Below are 21,282 nucleotides of genomic sequence, written 5' to 3'. Positions count from 1 at the left end.
CAGAGAGTGAACACCACAGGCAGGAGGTAGCATGTTTACTGTGATCACCACTGGAATCCCAGCACTCAACACAGAACCCCATTGCCTTATACCGATGACCCTCAACAAAGTATTGAATAGCAGACCAATTTTCTTAGTCACTCAGACTTAAAACATAGCAGTTTATTGCTAGATAGCAAGACTATTGACCCTACTGTCAAAAGGCCTCGTTTCTATTTTAAAGTCTATCATTATATAAATGTGTGACTTCAGGCAAACTGCTTACCCTCAATAGAGCTGAAAATTTGAGGCATGGAAGAATGGAGGCCAACAAGCAACTAAATACTTCATTAGGAGAATTAATCCACTGAAATAATCAAATATTCATTGACTCTAAGATTTATTCTCTTCTGAAATGCTCCATATCTAGGCAATAAGTCAATACAGTTTGCCTTCAAAATGTTATTTGTAACAATCTGTTTTTCCCTGTTCCTGTTGCTTCTTTCCTGAGAGTTGGCTTGTACCATCTCAGGTGTGAATTAACAAGTTTTCCATAGCACAGCAGAATAGTCTTCCTTAAGCTTCCTTAGGCATGATGATTTTACAATGCTAGCATGCACAAGAACATAGGATGCTTGTTATAAAGACCCATTCCCAAGACATAGCTCAGAAGACTTTGATGTGGCATGCCCAGGATACTCCAGCTGCAGCAGATGGTCTGCAGAGGACATCCCAAGAAACTTTTTTTTTTTTTTTTTTTTTTTTTTTTTTTGAGACAGAATCTCACTCTGTCGCCCAGGCCAGAGTGCAGTGGCATGATCTCAGCTCACTGCAACCTCCGCCTCCTGGGTTCAAGTAATTCTCCTGCCTCACCTCCCAAATAGCTGGGATTAGAGGTATGGGCCACCATGCCCGGCTAATTTTTGAATTTTCAGTAGAAACAGGATTTCACTATGTTGGCCAGGCTGGTCTCAAACTCCTGATCCCAGGTGATCCACCCGCCTTGGCCCCCCAAAGTGCTGGGATTACAGGCATGAGCCAATACACTGGGCCCTGAGAAGTTCTTGACTGCAGTGAGTAGTAAATATGCTTAATATGGCATTCTCAAAATATGAATATTTATAATTGAATTATGTGTATTTGCATATATGTATGTACATTATGTGATGAAGCCTCTGTTAAAAATTCCTAAACTACTAAATTTGAAGAGCTTCCACGTTGGTGAACACATCCCTGTGCTGGGATGCATACATTCCAGTGGGCACTGCAACTCCACAGGGACAGAAGCTCCTGAACTTGAGACTCTTCCAGACCTCACACCATGTGTCTCTTCACCTGACTGTTCATCTGTATTCTTTCTCATTTCCTTTATAAAAACTAGTAAACATTAGCAAATGTTGAGTTTTGTGAGTCATTTCAATCAATTAATTGAACTTCGAACTTTGATTGGGGAAAGGTTGTGGAAATTCTTTTTTTTTTTCTTTTTTTTTTTAGACGGAGTTTCGCTCTTGTTACCCAGGCTGGAGTGCAATGGCGCGATCTCGGCTCACCGCAACCTCCGCCTCCTGGGTTCAGGCAATTCTCCTGCCTCAGCCTCCTGAGTAGCTGGGACTACAGGCACACGCCACCATGCCCAGCTAATTTTTTGTATTTTTAATAGAGACGGGGTTTCACCATGTTGACCGGGATGGTCTCGATCTCTTGACCTCGTGATCCACCCGCCCTAACTTTGTGGTCAAGTTGGACAGAAGTGTGGCTACCTGGGAATTTATTATTTGCTACTTGGGTCTGAAGGGCCTTATAGGACTGAGCCCTTAAACTGGTAGTTAATGTCAGAATTGACTTAAATTACAGAACATCAAATTGGCATCCAGAGAGCTGGAAAATAGTTACTGTAGGGGGAAGAATCTCTATACATTTGGTGTGAGAGATGTTGCGAATAGAGAAACAGTTTTCCTTTAATTACATTGCCCCCTACTTCTAGAATAAGTGCTTCTAGAACATATTCTATGTGAAAGAACAGAAATAAAACATCCAGAACATGTTGGAAAAGTGGGAGTCAGCATGTGACAAGGAGAGGAAGGAGGTCTTATGAGAGAAATAACCCACAAGCAATTATTTCTCATGTTCCAAATGACACCTGAAACTCTTGAGAGAAAATCTATTAGGACCTAAAGTGTGTCACTATGTAACAAAGCAGCAGTAACACATAGCACAGGAAATAGCCTCTCACAAGCAAAATGCAAAATAAGCTGGCAGCAGCATGTAAGCTTGTAAGAATACATATTTGATAAGGATCACAGCGGCTACAGCAATTTGAATACTTTTTTAAAATCACTTAAAGATATTTTAAGGAGCCATATCCTATAGAATCACACCTTTTCAGTTATAATAATCAAAGGAGCAAAATATTATTGGGTGCCTACGTAATATCTGCAACGTGATGAGTCAGGCACCATTGAGGAAGAAAAAGCAAACAATCTGCTTTGCAGGAGTTTACTATCTAAGGAAAAATTTAGAGCCTTCAGAATGTTTAAAAAATCTAACAGCACACTTAATGTAAGCAATATATAAACACACAGCACTGTATAGTGACATACAAAAGCATCTGATTGACTGAAGGATGGATTGAAGTGATCCTTGGTCATTAGCTCACTCTCTCCTCTTCCCGCGTGAACCCTTGGATACTGATCCATTGTGTTTTACTTGATTAATTTTTAAAATGTAGAGTATGTAAGATTACTCACGCTTTTCAATTCATCATGCTTTCATCATCAATATGTAAGAACTGTTTTATCTCATTTTATCTTTATTTTATTATATTGTGCCTTTTATAGTTCTCCCTCCTTTTCACCCTTTCAACCTTCCATCTAAATGGTTATTTAAATGCATTGGTTCCTTGGAAACTAGAGTATAATATTTGAGCTTTTAAGTTGCATAAATGATAGTGTTAGTATCCTAGTTCTTGATATTTTCATTCACCACTGTTTTTGAGATTAGAGTATTCCATGCTGTCAAATGTAAATCTAGCTCATTGTTGCTAATGGATTACAGTATTCCAACATCCTGACATACGTACACCTCCTTTTACTTGGCCATTCCCTTAGGTTGTTCACAATTTCCTGCTATCACAAGCAACGCTGCTCTGAAAATCCTCCACAAGTCCTGTGGTTTTTCATGAGCTGAGTCGTAGCATCAAGACATGCTTATTTTACTAGGTAATTTCAGCTTCTCTCCAGCATCATTGTAGCATTTTAGATGCCTGCTAGCTGTGTATGTGGATCTCCTTTTCTCTCGACATGTTTACCTGCCTTCTAACTTCTGCTAATTTGGTGATTATAAAATAATATTTTATGTTTTAATTTTTATGTATGTACTTAGCAGTGGGTTTGAGAATCAGTCTACATATGTATTACCATTCACATGAATTTCCATTCAAATACTGTACTCATTTTTATAAATTTTCAGTTATTTTATTTGCTGAATAGTACATGTTTTTAAATATTAAACAGTTCTCACTGTTGTAAATTCCACCTTAAAGCTTCCTATAATATATTTTCTTGGACATAAAACTCTTCTTTTGATTGTAGCCAAATTCCCTAATCAAGTTTCTGTTTATTTTTGTTATTTTCTTTCTTTATTGTTATTTTTATGCCTGTGCTTTTTAAAGATATCCTTTTCTAGCTCAAGATAGAACATGGTATTCTCCTACATTCCTTTCCTCTTCTTCCTCTTCTTCTTCGTTAATACCCAGATTTGTCAAATGTCTGTTTTGTCAAGAAAATAAACTAAAAATTCAACTTCATCACTGACTGTCATCATTATATAAAATAAATGAATGTTTTAACACCAGATTACAAGGAGAAAATTTCAAAATCATGATAGTCACTTACATGTGAATGAATTTTATTCTTTGAAAAACTTCCCATATCTGTTTCTTTTTTCCTCAGTTCATAGCACACTCGTTTATGAACCAACAATTGGGACCCACTGAATTAGGACATTCTCCACCTTAGAGCAGTGATGTGGGTGAAGGGCCCCTGCCTAAGAATGAATGGATGTCAAACATTTGGATCAAGCACATCTCTGGTGCTCTGCTGTACCTCCAGGAATTGGCTCAACGTAAGCTTTAGGTAGCCACTGATGTGCTTTCTAACACTACAAATTAGATCTGTCTCTTCTTGGGTTATACATACATGGAATCATAGTCTATTTATTTACTCTGTGGTGTCTGGCTTTTTCTGCACAGAATAATTTTGAGTCATCTATAGTTTTAGTGTATGAGTAATTTATTGTTTTCATTGCTGAGTAGTATACCACTGAATGAATATACCACACATAATTTACCCATTCACCTGTTGATGAACATTTGGGCTGCTTCCACTTTTGGGGTCATTATAAACAAAGCTACTGTGAGTGGTTTGTACAAGTCTTTGTATAGACTCAGGTTTTCATTTCTCCTGGGTAAAGAGAAGCTGACTTTCTCAGTTGTATCCTAAGGGTATGTTTTACCTTTTCTTTTCTTGTGCCTTCTTTGTTGAGTTGGATTAAATATTCATAGTTCTTGTTATTTTTGGAAATATTTTGTTAATCATTATTTTTCATTGCTAGTGATTTTGATTTTGTAAGTTGATTTTGTATCAGCAAATGGACAGACTATTTCATTTGTTATAATAATTTGTCTGCAAGTTTGATTTTGTATTATGCCTAGGAGTTATAGACATAGACTATTAGCACCACGTGGTACAGATATAATTGGGGGGAAATCTTATTTGTAGAAAAGTAGTAGGACACTCACAATCTTGTGAATTCCCATTATTCCCTAGCTTAGGCAGTGCAAATTTGGACTGCATGGGCCATGACCAGTGTTTCAATAGAAAAAAACCTTACTCCCTGCAATACTCTACACTTTGATAAAGACAAAGGGCTAGGAACCATTATATCATTATATTTAAAAGAAAGTTCTGATAGATGCTCTCATGTTTTTAGAAAGGGAGACCTCTGAAAATCAGCAACTGGCTCAGTCTTTTCTTGCATTGAGCTGACTCAGGCCTGCTCAGTCAGCTCTCAAAAGGTCAGTTATGCAATCTGCCTCCACAGAGAAAAGTAAATACATACCCGAGACATCCAGATGTGTACTCTCCAGTTCACTATGAAGCTAATCTGGAAATAACAGTAAATTTAATTCTTTCTCTCTGTTCTTTCATATCTACTACTTGTTATTCTTGTCTTATGTTTGCCAGTTCCAAAAGTATTATATGAAACATAGTGGTGCTATCATATGTATACAATATTATTTCTAAACTTAAGAAAAATGCATATAAATATACCACATTGTATGTTTATTCCACCTTTTTTGGTAATATTTTCTGATATCAGGCTAGGAAAGTTTCCTACCAATCCTACCTTATTAAGAATGTCTTCTAGTATATTTATTGAAATAATTATGAGATTCTTTTTCCACAGGATCATGAATTATCTTGTGCATGTTTCAAAATATTCTTTGATTCCTGGTACAAACCCTACTTGATCATGATATACTTTAAGCAATTAAATACATAAAAAAAGGAAGTAAATAAGGAAAAATAAAGTCTTAGATTTGTTAAGCCGAACACTTTTTAAAAATTCTCACAGCCATGTGAGGTGGCTCACGCCTGTATCCCAGCATTTTGGGAGGCCGAGGCAGGCAGATCATGAGGTCAGGCATTTAAGACCAGCCTGGGTAACATAGTGGAACTCCATCTCTACTAAAAATACAAAAATTAGCCAGGCATGGTGGCGGGTGCCTGTAGTCCCAGCTACTTGGGAGGCTGAGGCAGGAGAATCACTTGAACCCGAGAGGTAAAATAGCACCATTGTACTCCAGCCTGGGTGACACAGTGAAACTCCGTCTCAAAAAAAAAAAAATTCTCACATTTTTTGTTTACATGTGAAGTCAGCCTATATTTTTGTATACCTGAACTACATTTTCTGGTTTAAAGACCAGGGTTAGTGAAGGATTAAGTAAAATATAACTATTGTCTCATTGCTGTTTTAAAACAGGTAGACAGACATAAAAAACATCTACCTAAAAAGGCTTTTCTGAGAAATAGAATCAAATTAGAGGACAGTGAAGAACAGGTTAGTTTAACATGGAAACTCTTATTACAAAAAAGAGAGAGAAAATCTAGCTTTTATACAAGTTCAATTTAAATAATAATAATTACAGTAATAATACAATGCTTCTACACTCTTGGAAGAAAACTATTATAAAACGTATCTCAAAGAAAGGACTGCTCAGGCACAAAAAGAGCGTAGGCCCCCTAACTTATTCCCATATTACAGTGACCTGATAATAGGAAGACTTGGAAGTATTGGCCTAATATGTTCCCAAGGTTGTTGGAGCATTCCAAAGCAGGTTCTTAAAGAAAAACTTGATAGAATAAAAAGAGAGAATAACGTAACAGGTTTGTTTTAAATTTTATATAAAAATTTAAATATTAACCGACATATTTTAAAGCACCTTAAGTATTATACTATATGATAGTTGATCCCTTCACTGACTCTAATCAATCAGTGAAGGATATTAACCAGGTAATTGCATAGTGATGCTTTAGCTGTTCCACCAACTAATTGGCCTCCCTGCATGGAAAAGCAAAAAGAGTCTGTGAAGTGAGTTGTGATGGAAGAAATCCAGACAACCTGAAGCTTAGGCTGTTCCTTCTGCTTTTTTTTATGACCCAGGAAGGTGGGCCCTACCTAGAGGCAGTAGGAAAAGAAGTCAAAACTTACACCAGTTTCACCATGAGTTGTCCAGTTTTCCTTTCTACTTTGTGTTTTGGATTAACTTATTTATGATAGGAAGTTTCTGTGTCTTGAAAATTTCACAATATTCCCTTTTAAAATTCTGATCCATTGTCTTTTTGTGGAAAAGAAGATAAATGAGGAAGCAGGTTTTTAGCAAACATTTTAATTTTCTTCAGTAGTAGTTAGAATATTCAAGTATTGTCATTATTTTCATGCAAAATGTATGCTTTCATAAAGAAATCCCTCAAGATTTTCAAGTTATTTAAGAGAAAGTTAGTGATTATAGCCTTATGATTCTTACTCTTCATTAAACCTGTGCTAGATTCTCTTTCTATATGCATTTTGTAGTATTTACATCTTCTGTTTTTTTCTCTTGATCAGGTGTACTAGAAGCTGCATGTCTTATACTCAAAGAACCGAGTTTTGTTAAGCCTCTTTACTGGATTTGTGTTATTCTCTATTTTTAAAATTTGTACCTATGTAATTATTATTTCTGTCCTTATATATTTGGCTTTACTCTGATGAACTTTTTTATACCTTCCTGATTTGAATGTTAATCCCATTTATTTTTTGTTCTGCTTGTTTTGTGCTGTATTTAAATCTATACACATCTCTTAAAGTAAAACTGAAGATTCATCCTGCAAATATTGGCCTATAGTCAAATAGTATGTACATTAGCTCTAAGAATTCTGTAATTTCTCTAATGATTTTTAAATAAAAGCTACTTAGCAAAATGTTACTTAGTATTTAGCCATATGGGATGGTTTTAGCTTTTCCTTGGATTTATTTCTAATTGTATTGCATTTTCGTATGAGTCTACATGGTACTAAAGAATTAGATTATACTGAGGCCTTCCTCTGTGGCCAGTATCTGGTCCATTGGTGTAACTGTTCTTTGTTCATAAAAAGAATGTCTATATTCTGTTTGAGTCTACAAACTTCTATGTACCTATTCATTTAAGCTCAATAATTATGTATATTTTTAATCTACTTGATTTAACAGTTTCTGAGGTTTATGGGTAAAATTCCCCAATTAGAACTGTTGATTTATCTATTTTTCTCCATAGAGCTACTGTTTATCTACTGTTATCTGTTCTATGGTTACTGCATGGTATTAGGTATGTAAATGTTCATGATTATTATGCATACTATTTCTATTACAAGTGCTCTCATTGCCCTTTATATATTTTTTCCCTTAAATTCGATATTAGAACCATTAATCTGATTGTTTGGGGGAAAAGGTTGCATTTACCTACTATATCTTAAGCCATGTTTTCATTATTACTCTACTTATATTCTGTTGTTTTAAATATCACTTTTAGATAAATATTGCTGTTTTTAATCATACTCAGAGTTCTCTCTTAATTTTTGAGATAATCTTGAGTTAAGAAACATTATAACACTAATATCTACATACATATATCTGCATTTTATTTTATATTTACTACTTACTCTTTTATTTTTTCTCATTTCAACTTGCCTCTGATCTTTTCCTTCTCCCTCCCACCATTCATCTCTCTCAGGTTAGTACCATTCTGTAATTTTATGTGTGGATTTTTCTTTATTTGTGTAGTAGTCATTTCTTACTTAGAAAATAAACCTTCCCAAATCATATGTTCCTACCTTCTGTGTTCACCTGTTTTCTTGCCGGATTACCATATTAGTTTAAAATGGTCTGTGTGGAGATACCATAAAACCAGTTAATAATGACTTCCCTTTATTTTTCTCATCTAAAAATATGCCTTGAATTAAGAGGCTGCTGGCAATAGCTCATCAGTTTAACAATATCAGGGTCAACATTTATGCTATTCTCTTTTTGCTTCCTCTTTGTTGCAAAGTGGCTTCCATGCCTCTTGCCATCACTTCCACGTTCAATTCTTCCCCTTTTACCATTTTACGGTTGAAACTTTCCAAGAAGCTCCACAGCAGGAATATGCTTATATCCCATTAGCTAGGAGTCCCTTGTATGTCCCCCTCTAGCTGCAAGTGAAGTTAGTAAAATGAGTATTTGCTTTGCCAAATTCTATAAGGTATATAATTTACTGTTAACAACAGGGAGGAAAAGATATGTTTAGCCCACCAGATTGTCTTCCACAGGTGCTTCCTCCAATGTCTCACTACCATATGCTTACATTTGGGTTTGCTTGGTGGCTCTTAATGAGTTCTTTCAATAAGCTGTTAAAACTTTTTGTGATATACGGAAATGTTAAGGAATTATTTCTCTGCTTTCATCTACTTTTTCTTCATCTGTGGCTTTTTTTTTTATTGCATTTTAGGTTTTGGGGTACATGTGAATAACATGCAAGGTTGCTGCATAGGTGCACATGTGGCAGTATGATTTGCTGCCTCCCTCCCCTTCACCTATATCTGGCATTTCTCCCCATGCTATCCCTCCCCAACTCCCCACCCCCGCACTATCCCCCCTCCCCCCCAACAGACCCCAGTGTATAGTGCTCCCCTCCCTGTGTCCATGTGTTCTCCTTGTTCAACACCCGCCTATGAGTGAGAACATGTGGTGTTTGATTTTTTGTTCTTGTGTCAGTTTGCTGAGAATGATGTTTTCCAGGTTCATCCATGTCCCTACGAAGGATGTGAACGCCTCCTTTTTAATGGCTGCATAATATTCCATGGTGTATATGTGCCACATTTTTCCTGTCCAGTCTATCATCGATGGGCATTTGGGTTGGTTCCAGGTCTTTGCTATTGTAAACTGTGCTGCAATGAACATTCATGTGCATGTGTCCTTATAGTAGAACGATTTATAATCCTTTGGATATATGACCAGTAATGGGATTGCTGGGTCAAATGGAATTTCTATTTCTAGGTCCTTGAGGAATCGCCACACTGTTTTCCACAGTGGTTGAACTAATTTACACTCCCACCAACAGTGTAAAAGTGTTCCTATTTCTCCACATCCTCTCCAGCATCTGTTTTCTCCAGATTTTTTAATGATCGCCATTCTAACTGGCGTGAGATGGTATCTCAATGTAGTTTTGATTTGCATTTCTCTAATGACCAGTGATGATGAGCATTTTTTCATATGTTTGTTGGCCTCATGTATGTCTTCTTTTGTAAAGCATCTGTTCATATCCTTCGCCCATTTTTGAATGGGCTTGTTTGTTTTTTTCTTGTAAATCTTTTTTAGCTCATTGTAAATTCTGGATATCAGCCCTTTGTCAGACGGGTAGGCTGCAAAAATTTTTTCCCATTCTGTTGGTTGCCGATTCACTCTATTGACTGTTTCTTTTGCCGTGCAGAAGCTGTGGAGTTTGATTAGGTCCCATTTGTCTATTTTGGCTTTTGTTGCCAATGCTTTTCGTGTTTTGGTCATAAAGTCCTTGCCTACGCCTATGTCCTGAATGGTTTTGCCTAGGTTTCCTTCTAGTGTTTTTATGGTGTTACGTCTTATCTTTAAGTCTTTAATCCATCTGGAGTCAATTTTAGTGTAAGGTGTCAGGAAGGGGTCCAGTTTCTGCTTTCTGCATATGGCTAGCCAGTTTTCCCAACACCACTTATTGAACATGGAATCCTTTCCCCATTGATTGTTTTTTTCAGGTTTGTCAAAGATCAGGTGGTTGTAGATATGTTGTGTCGCCTCCGACGCCTCTGTTCTGTTCCATTGGTCTATATCTCTGTTTTGGTACCAGTACCATGCTGTTTTGATTACTGTAGCCTTGTAGTAGAGTTTGATGTCCAGTAGTGTGATGCCTCCTGCTTTGTTCTTTTTGCTTAGAATTGACTTGGCTATGCGGGCTCTCTTTTGGTTCCATATGAAGTTTAAGGTGGTTTTTTCCAGTTCTGTGAGGAAGGTCATTGGTAGCTTGATGGGGATAGCGTTGAATCTGTAAATTACTTTGGGCAGTATGGCCATTTTCACGATATTAATTCTTCCTAACCATGAACATGGAATGTTTCTCCATCTGTTTGTGTCCTCTCTTATTTCGTTGAGCAGTGGTTTGTAGTTCTCCTTGAAGAGGTCCTTTACGTTCCTTGTTAGTTGTATTCCTAGGTATTTTATTCTCTTTGTAGCAATTGTGAATGGCAGTTCGTTCTTGATTTGGCTCTCTTTAAGTCTGTTATTGGTGTATAGGAATGCTTGTGATTTTTGCACATTGATTTTGTATCCTGAGACTTTGCTGAAGTTGCTTATCAGTTTCAGGAGATTTTGGGCTGAGGTGATAGGGTCTTCTAGATACACAATCATGTCATCTGCAAATAGTGACAATTTGACTTCCTCCTTTCCTAATCGAATACCCTTTATTTCTTTTTCTTGCCTGATTGCTCTGGCTAGAACTTCCAGTACTATATTGAATAGGAATGGTGAGAGAGGGCATCCTTGTCTAGTGCCAGATTTCAAAGGGAATGCTTCCAGTTTTTGCCCGTTCAGTATGATATTGGCTGTCGGTTTGTCGTAAATAGCTTTTATTATTTTGAGATACGTTCCGTCGATACCTAGTTTATTGAGAGTTTTTAGCATAAAGGGCTGTTGAATTTTGTCGAAGGCCTTCTCTGCATCAATTGAGATAATCATGTGGTTTTTGTTTTTGGTTCTGTTTATGTGGTGAATTACATTTATAGACTTGCATATATTGAACCAGCCTTGCATCCCCGGGATGAATCCTACTTGATCATGGTGGATAAGCTTTTTGATGTGCTGTTGTAGTCGGCTTGCCAGTATTTTATTGAAGATTTTTGCATCTATGTTCATCATGGATATTGGCCTGTAGTTTTCTTTTCTTGTTGAGTCTCTGCCGGGTTTTGGTATTAGGATGATGTTGGTCTCATAAAATGATTTGGGAAGGATTCCGTCTTTTTGGATTATTTGGAATAGTTTCAGTAGGAATGGTACCAGTTCCTCTTTGTATGTCTGGTAGAATTTGGCTGTGAAACCATCTGGGCCTGGGCTTTTTTTGGGTGGTAGGCTCTTAATTGCTACCTCGACTTCAGACCTTGTTATTGGTCTATTCAGGGTTTCAACTTCTTCCTGGTTTAGGCATGGGAGGAGGCTACTATCCAGGAATTTATCCATTTCTTCCAGGTTTTCTAATTTATGTGCATAGAGTTGTTTGTAATAATCTCTGATGATGGTTTGAATTTCTGTGGCATCTGTGGTGATATCCCCTTTATCATTTTTTATTGCATCTATTTGGTTATTCTCTCTTTTCTTTTTTATTAGTTTGGCTAGTGGTCTGTCTATTTTGTTGATCTTTTCAAAAAACCAGCTTCTGGATTTATTGATTTTTTGTAGGGTTTTTCGTGTCTCTATCTCCTTCATTTCAGCTTTGATCTTAGTTATTTCTTGTCTTCTGCTAGATTTTGAGTTTTTTTGATCTTGCTCCTCTAGCTCTTTCAATTTTGATTATAGGGTGTCAATTTTAGTTCTCTCCTTTCTTCTCATGTGGGCACTTATTGCTATATATTTTCCTCTAGAGACTGCTTTAAATGTGTCCCAGAGATTCTGGTATGTGGTGTCTTCGTTCTCGTTGGTTTCGAAGAACATCTTTATTTCTGCCTTCATTTCAGTGTTTATCCAGTCAACATTCAGGAGAAAGTTGTTCAATTTCCATGAGGATGTGCGGTTCTGGGTTGGCTTCTGAATTCTGAGTTCTAACTTGATTGCACTGTGGTCTGAGAGACTGTTTGTTATGGTTTCTGTTCTTTTGCATTTGCTGAGGAGTGATTTACTTCCAACTATGTGGTCAATTTTAGAGTAGGTGTGATGTGGTGCTGAGAAGAATGTATATTCTGTGGATTTGGGCTGGAGAGTTCTGTAAATGTCTATTAGGTTTGCTTGTTCCAGGTCTGAGTTCAAGTCCTGGATATCCTTATTAATTTTCTGTCTCGTTGATCTGTCTAATATTGACAATGGTGTGTTGAAGTCTCCCACTATTAATGTGTGGGAGTCTAAGTCTCTTTGCAAGTCTTTAAGAACTTGCCTTATGTATCTGGGTGCTCCTGTATTAGGTGCATATATATTTAGGATCGTTAGCTCTTCTTGTTGCATCGATCCTTTTACCATTATGTAATGTCCTTCTTTGTCTCTTTTGATCTTTGTTGCTTTAAAGTCTATTTTATCAGAGATGAGAATTGCAACTCCTGCTTTTTTTTGCTCTCCATTTGCTTGGTAAATCTTCCTCCATCCCTTTATTTTGAGCCTTTGTGTATCCTTGCATGTGAGGTGGGTTTCCTGGATACAGCACACTGATGGGTTTTGGCTTTTTATCCAATTTGCCAGTCTGTGTCTTTTGATTGGGGCATTTAGTCCATTTACATTTAGGGTTAATATTGTTATGTGTGAGTTTGGTCCTGTCATTTTGATGCTAGCTGGCTGTTTTGCCCATTGGTTGATGCAGATTCTTCATTGTGTTGCTGCTCTTTACCATTTTGTGCGTTTTTGGAGTGGCTGGTGCTGGTTGTTTTTTTCTATGTGTAGTGTCTCCTTCAGGAGCTCTTGTAAAGCTGGTCTGGTGGTGATGAAATCTGTGAGTACTTGCTTGTTCACAAAGGATTTTATTTTTCCTTCACTTATGAAGCTTAGTTTGGCTGGATATGAAATTCTGGGTTGAAAGTTCTTTTCTTTAAGGATGTTGAATATTGGCCCCCACTCTCTTCTGGCCTGTAGGGTTTCTGCTGAGAGATCTGCTGTGAGTCTGATGGGTTTCCCTTTGTGGGTAACCCGACCTTTCTCTCTGGCTGCCCTTAGTATTTTCTCCTTCATTTCGACCCTGGTGAATCGGATGATTATGTGCCTTGGGGTTGCTCTTCTAGAGGAATATCTTTGTGGTGTTCTCTGTATTTCCTGGACTTGAATATTGGCCTGCCTTGCTAGGTTGGGGAAGTTTTCCTGGATAATATCCTGAAGAGTATTTTCCAGCTTGGATGCATTCTCTTCATCACATTCAGGTACACCTATCAAACGTAGATTAGGTCTTTTCACGTAGTCCCATATTTCTTGTTGACTCTGTTCATTCCTTTTTACCTTGTTTTCTCTAATCTTCCCTTCTCGTTTTATTTCATTGAGTTGATCTTCAACTTCTGATATCCTTTCTTCTGCTTGGTCAATTCGGCTGTTGAAACTTGTACATGCTTCGCGAAGTTCTCGTGTTGTGTTTTTCAGCTCCATCAATTCACTCATATTCCTCTCTAAGTTGTCCATTCTCGTTAGCATTTCATCAAGTCTTTTGTCAAGGTTCTTAGTTTCTTTGCATTGGGTTAGAACATGTTCTTTTAGCTCACAGAAGTTTCTTATTATCCATTTTCTGAAAGCTGATTCTGTCATTTCATCACACTCATTCTCCGTCCAGTCTTGTTCCCGTGCTGGTGAGGAGTTATGCTGCCTTGTAGGGGGAGAGGTGTTCTGGTTTTGGGTGTTTTCATCCTTTTTGCGCTGGTTTCTTCCCATCTTTGTGGATTTATCCGCCTATTGATTTCGTAGTTGCTGTCTCTGATTTTGGTAATTTTAAGTCTGCAGCAGCTGAACTCATAAACCCCCTTTTCTTCTGGCCCAGGGGGTTAGCAGTTTATGCTTTTCGGCTGTGTTGCTACTGTTTTCCCTGCCCACAAGGTGGCAGTCTAGTCACACTCAGCCTGCAGAGGCTTCGCTGAGCTGCTGTGGGCTCCGCCCAGCTTCCGTGTGAGCTTCCCTGCAGTCCTGTGGGTGTAGCTAGAACTGCTTCCGCTATGCTGGCCCGCCCCTGTAGTGACGGAGTCTCTGTAGTGGCGGGTTGTCTTGGTTACGGAAAATTTCCCCGGGAACTGCAGGGTGTTTCCCGATGGAGGACGCCCCTCCCCCACAGAGCTGGACTGTCCCGGGTTCAGCCGTGTTTCCAGAGGGGCCCTCTTTGTCCAGTAATCTCTTGGCTTGCCACCTTGCCACAGCTCCCCTTGCTGGCCCAGAGGGGGCACAGTCTCGTTCACTTTGTTCAAGGAGCCGCTGCTCCCCGCCCCCAATGCAGGCCGAGCGGCTGCTCCAGTCCAACCAGCGGCGCTGGGAACCCGTGGAGCTTCTCCACCTGTGATTCTCCTGGTCTGTGGGCAGTTAAAATCTGCTGCCCTGTGTGCCGCTGCATCAGCCGAAGCAGCGGCTCTGAGATTCGTGGCACTCCCTTGCCCGGGGGTCTCCTGGCTTGGCTCCCTGCTTCAGCTCCCCTTTCTGGCTCAGAGGGAACTCTGTCTCTCTCGCTCTGCATAAGAAGCCACTGCCCCCCGCCCCAGGGCGTAGGCTGAGCGGCCACTCCGCTCAAACCAGCCGTGCTGGCGACCCGTGGGGCTTTTCCTCCTGTGTATCTCCTGGTCTGTGGGCAGTAAAAGTCTGTCTGGAAATGCGGCGTCCACTCACCCCCTGCACCTTCTCTCGGAGCTGCAATCCCGACTTCCTCCTAAGCGGCCATCTTGGATCCTCCCGCCCATCTGTGGCTTTTTAAGGCAGATACTGACACATTAATTTCACTCTCCATATCTTTTAACTTTTTTCTCATTTTTCCAAGTCCTTCTGTTTTACTCGTCTTCCAGAAGAGTCCCCTAACAAGATATTCCCATTTGCTGCATCACATTTCAGCTGTATTAATTCTGTGATTCAATTTATCCACTGACTTATGGTGATAAATACAGGTTTTACACCCATTATCCTCTACGAGTTCTTCTTCATCAATTCTTGTTACTGTTTCTTTTTACCATTAGCCTCAGTTATCTCTCTGAGAGTACCTTGGGTTTTTGTTGTTGTTGTTGTTGTTTTTTTTGTTGTTATTGTTGTGACTTTATCTCTTTAAAGCAGTTTTAGGTTTCTAAGAAATTAAGAGGAAGGTGTAGAGACTTCCCATGTGCTCCTTCTCCCTACACACACGCCATTCCTCACCAGAGTAGTATACATGTTAAATGATGACATATTGATAAATTATTATTAACCAGGGATCAGAGTTTACATGAGAGTCCACTCTTGGTGTTGTAGATACTATGGGTCTGGACAGACATATATTGACATGTATTCATCATGATAGTATCATACAAGGTAATTTCATTTCCCTAAAATTTTTCTGTGTTTTACCTATTCAACCCTCCCTCCAGTCCCTGGCAACCATGATCTTTTTACTGTTTCTATAGTTTTACCTTTTTTAGAAGTTTTACCTTTTCCACACAGTGGAATCATACAGTATGTAGCCTTTTCAAACTGGTTCCCTCCACTTAGCATTTAATGGTTTCCTTATGTCTTTTTATGACTTAATGGCTCCTTTTCTTGGTGGGGTGAATAATATTCCATTGTCTGGATGTGTCACAGTTTATCTATTAACCTACCAAAGGACAACTTGTTGCTTCCAAGTTTTGGCAATTATAAATAATAAAGCTGCTATAAACATCCATGTGCAAGTTTTGTGTGAATATAGTTTCAAGTCATTTGGATAAAAACCAAGTGTGAATGATAGATTGTACAGTAAGAGTAGTTTTGCTTTATAAGAAACCATCAGACTGTATTTCAAAGTGAGTGTACCATTTTGTATTCCCATCAGGAATAAATGAGATTTTCTGTTGTTCCACATTCTTGCCAGCATTTGGTGTTGCCAGTGTTCTGGATTTTGGCCGTTCTAGTAGATATGTAGTGGTATCTCATTGTTGCTTCAGTTTGCATTTCCTTGATGACATATGATGTCAAGCATCTTTTCATATGCTTATTGTAATCTGTATATCTTTTGATGAGGTGTCTGTTAAGGTCTTTTGCCCATTTTTAAAAGTAAATGTGACCGTACTGCCTCTAATCCTGATTTCTCTACTCTCAACTGGTGATTTTGGTCTCTTTTCTTACCCTAGTTTCTTTATCTATACAAATGTCAGTATGCTACCTCTTTTTTGATATTGTGAAACTGAAAGATAATATGTGCATAAGCATCTGCTACAAAGAAGGAAACTGATACTAGTTTCCCTTTCTTCCATCCAATCAAAATCTTGCCCCAATCAAATAATATTTATTCATTGAAGGCTGTTTCTATCATTGGAATCTTTACTGTCCTCTAATTAGGATCATTTTTATCAAATAAAAATGTGTTACAACTTAAAAGGATCTTAGAAATCTGTTAGACTTCACTTATTTTAGTAACATGCATGATCACGGACAAGGTCAAAAGCAGAATAGAAATAGAACCGAAGTATTAACTCAGTCAACCACACTATGCATAATTCAATAATAAATTTCATTCTTTCTTTTCAAAAGACTGCTGCTTAACGTTATTTGTGTTGCCTCCACAACCAAGCTGTAAATTCATCAGGATAAGGTGTCTGTGACCAGAGGCCACTCAGAACAGATCAGACATTTTGTAATGATGCCTGAAATAAACACTGACCACCCTGACGAGCAACATGTTCAACTCCTGGCAGAGATGTGTATCCTCATTAATGAAAATGACAATAAAATTGGGGCTGAGACCAAGAGGAATTGTCATTTGAATGAGAATATTGAGAAAAGATTACTGCATCGAGCTTTTAGTGTTTTCTTATTCAACACTGAAAATAAGCTTCTGCTACAGCAAAGATCAGATGCTAAGATTACTTTTCCAGGTTGTACTAATACTTGTTGTAATCATCCATTAAGTAATCCAGGCGAGCTAGAGGAAGATGGCGCCCTTGGAGTGAGGCAAGCAGCACAGAGGTGGCTGAAAGCTGAGCTAGGAATTCCCTTGGCAGAGGTTACTCCAGAAATTAATTATTTAACACGAATTCACTACAAAGCTCAGCAGGATAGTATCTGGGGTGAACATGAAATTGATTATATTTTGTTTGTGAGGAAGAATGTAACTTTGAATCCAGATCCCAATGAGATTAAAAGCTATTGTTAGGTGTCAAAGGAATAACTAAAAGAACTTCGGAAAAAAAGCAGCTAATGGTGAAATTAAGATAATGCTATGGTTTCAAATTATTGCAGAGACTTTTCTCTTTAAATGGTGGGATAATGTAAATCATTTGAATCAGTTTGTTGACCATGAGAAAATATACAGAATGTGACTATGTAGGTGAATGATCACTGAAAAATTTCTCTACTTAACAAACTTAGAATGACTTTTTTAGTTTAAATTTAGTTCAGTATCATCAACGTATTATATACACTGATACTTTACAACTTAAGTTAGTTAGTGGAAAAAACTAACTTACAATTTTGGATCACACACCCTGGATATGCGTACTGTTTCTAAACGACATTTGTGAGAGATTATTGTAAAATGAGAAAGAGCAAATAAAACTTAATTTAACCTGTACAGACACATACTTATGGCAAATTTTAACAAATGAGTGAAGCTCTGTGTTTTTAGTAAGTGTGAGAAACATTTCTGGAGCACTTGCAGAGCACTTGCTATTGCCAGGTGCTTTATGTATCACTAAATTTTTATCATAGTTCAGAAAAATGTGCAAAGGAAACTATTGTTTAGCTCCTTCAAAACAGTCCTAATTAACTTTCATATCAACAGATTAAACTAGCAGAGCAGGTTCAAGGGAAATTAAATGATGTGGACCCTAATTTGTATCATTCTGAGTTGGTTGTGTGGTTTATTCATTCTGGAAATACGCTGATACTTAAAGTCAGCCATTGCTTCTGATAAGTGATATTGATTAGGTTAAATCTTCTTTTAAATAGTATTTGCCAGTTAGCAAAGTCTGTGTTTTCAGGATTACAGTGGGCACAGAGGTGTTCATAAAATGGGCATTGAGTCCCACTCGACAAGAGTTGCTTAACCTTGACACTACTGACATTTGGGCTGGATAAAATCCTTGCAGTGGGGGTCCATCCTGTGCATTATAGGATGGTGAGCAGCATCCCTGGACTGTACACTGGATGCTGTTAGCATCTCTCTCCCATGACAACCACAATTATATCAGATGTTGCCAGATAACCCTGGGGGACAGAGTCAACCCCCAACTGAGAACCATCATCCTACAGAGTCAGGCAATATTGTAGGGAGAAAAAAATAACAATGACTAAGGCCAGTGTTCATGTTAAATATATTAAGATTAAGGAATGTGTATATTAATGTTAAAAATTGTACCTCGATCAATGTACTTTTGTAAATTTGCCATAGATATCTTAAACTTGAAATCTCAAGACAGCTTTATTATTCTTAAATGCTATATGGTGGTGAAGAAAAAATAAAAACATTTCTTATAAAGTTAAAGAATTCATCAGGATACTCATTCATTCATTCATTGACTAATTTATCTATCAATTAATTATTGATTATGAACATAAACCAGGCATTACTCTGAATGAATATACAAGAATGAACAACAAATGAAGCAGGTATCAAGTTTTATATGTATCAATTGTAGCATGAATTACATACTGAGCACATTATTACTCAATACTTGTTTGTTTGACCTTTATAGACAATTGCATATAGTGATAACTAAATAAGCAGTAATTTATTATTTGGATTTCAATGTGAAAAAGACAATCAGTTTTTTTCCTCCAATGTCTAGTGCTTTTGTCTCTGGATTAAGCTACTTGTTATTTTATTTTTTTGTTTTTTCAGGGTAATTTCTCTCCCAGGAGGTATCTTCAAGATTTAAGCAAATTCATTGATAATTTCTCCTCAACAAGACATGTCCAGACATCTGAATCCCAGAAATTATATAGCTTGAAATGAAGCTTGGAATCCTTGATAAATATGAAAAAACAGAAAAAGTCACTTAAAGGGGCAAGAATATGTAAAATGTTTCCATATCTCATATCATATAAGAAATGTGCTGAAAATGATCAATATTGTTCACTAAAAATGATTGTAATTCAAAATGCTATTAAGGAAACAGACTTAATTGTATTTGTCTTAGACAAATTAGTCTTGGTTAAATGAATCTCTGGTGGATTGGACCAGGAGAGGTAGTAGGAATCTTCTTTATTGTAAAGACCTCAATGAACTTCAAATATTTGAAAAACTGAGGTGGCAGAAAAATCTGCTATTTGTGTCCTGCGCAGGTGAAGAGTGCTTGGTAAAAGAAGTACCTATGCACTTTCTAAGAGCAAAGAACAAGATAGGTAAAGAGAAGAATAGTCTCTGTTTATGTATTAGCCTAGGCATACATTACAAATACACACACACACACACACACACACACACACACACACACACACAGAGTAGACACCAAGGGCCTGGCATGTGGCTCTGCACATTTTCAGTTTTGATCATCCTCCCTGACACTGGTTCTTATTTCAGCTCTCCCCTACTCTCATGCACTCAGTGGCAGGACAATCTGCCGCATCATGAAAACCCTAAAGACAATTTTTTTCTTTTTTAATCCTGAGGGGGAAAAAGTGAGACAGAGTTGTACAATAGAAAGATTCCAAGATTGAAAACATATAGGCACAGGTGTGCACCCACTGTGTAGTAGGTATCTCCAGAGACTATCTATCTAAATTCTGGTTCTCCTTCTGGTACTTAATGTCTTCACCTGTAAACTGTGGTGTCTAGTTCATCATAGAAGCTCAGTAGCTACAGCTACTACTATCATCACCATCATCTTTACCACCACCAAAGAAGAAGATGAAAGAGAGTAAAGGGAAGCTATTTAGAATAGTGGCTACATGATTAAAAGTTATCTTGCACAGGTGAAGAGGTATGTATCATTACTTGCCTAAGATATTTTTTAAAAGTTATCAATTATCAAAGCCAGAATTCTCAAAGTCCAAGGTCCATAAACTGGATGCACTGCTGTGGGTCATTTCCTGGAGCACACAGGATAGGAGTTTTGCCAGTGTGTTGGCAAGGGTCTCTGACATTACAGCATCCCACAGTGATATACTGCAGACCAGGTATTTCACTACTTTATGAGCAGAATCTGCTTCAATACAGCAGCAGCTGAATTTGCAATTGTTCACAAAGAAGACTGGAACAAAGATAGCCGGCAATGTTTATTTTATGTTCATATTATTTACCAAGAGGAACCATGCTCAGTTGTCCCAACATACGATGACATTGACAAGTTCTTACATTCAGCATTTAATGAGTAAATCCATAGTCTATGTGAATCCCATTGTCTTGAAAGTGAGGGAAATAAAACCACTGAGGGCTTCATTGACTTCAGAATTATGAGAAGTCCCTGACTATATTACAAACTATTTATCCAAATAAATTTCTGATTATTCCACAATATGTCAATTCCAAGTACCTACACACATGCTTCAGTTGCTCCTTGGGGGCCATTTTTCTACATAGAACATGTTCCTAGAAAACAGAGAACGTGATGAGAGGGCCTTGCCAAGCTGAGCAAGATGGGTGTATGGGTGGGCAGCTATTCTTTAGGCATTCAGGAAATTCTGAACATAGAGCCTGAGCCACTTAAAAACTGTAGACCAATAATGCATGCGTGGCTGTCAGTGGAAGCCTGGTATGATAGAATTAAGCAGTAGCACTAAGGAAACAGCAAATGAAATCTTCATTTGTGCATTTTTGGAAGCACCTTAGACTAAGTGAGTTAAATGGTGATTATTGCTTTGCTAGGAAATAATATGAATTGAGCAGCCATATTTTCATTTAACAATGTT

General features: G+C 37.8%; 2 pseudogenes; one reads left to right on the top strand and one right to left on the bottom strand.

Moving 5' to 3' along the window:
- The window catches only part of LOC105723647 (small ribosomal subunit protein eS4, X isoform-like), a 612,439-nt pseudogene that overhangs the window by 404,615 nt on the left and 186,542 nt on the right, over positions 1–21,282 (bottom strand).
- LOC105723648 (isopentenyl-diphosphate Delta-isomerase 1-like) lies at positions 17,072–17,753 on the top strand (annotated as a pseudogene).

This window comes from Aotus nancymaae, unplaced genomic scaffold (assembly GCF_030222135.1).
Source record: "Aotus nancymaae isolate 86718 unplaced genomic scaffold, 86718_ANA_hifiasm-v0.15.2.pri h1tg000029l, whole genome shotgun sequence".
Taxonomy (NCBI): Eukaryota; Metazoa; Chordata; class Mammalia; order Primates; family Aotidae; genus Aotus; species Aotus nancymaae.
The sequence above is the reverse complement of the archived record's forward strand: the minus strand, read 5'-3'. Positions and strand labels throughout refer to the sequence as shown.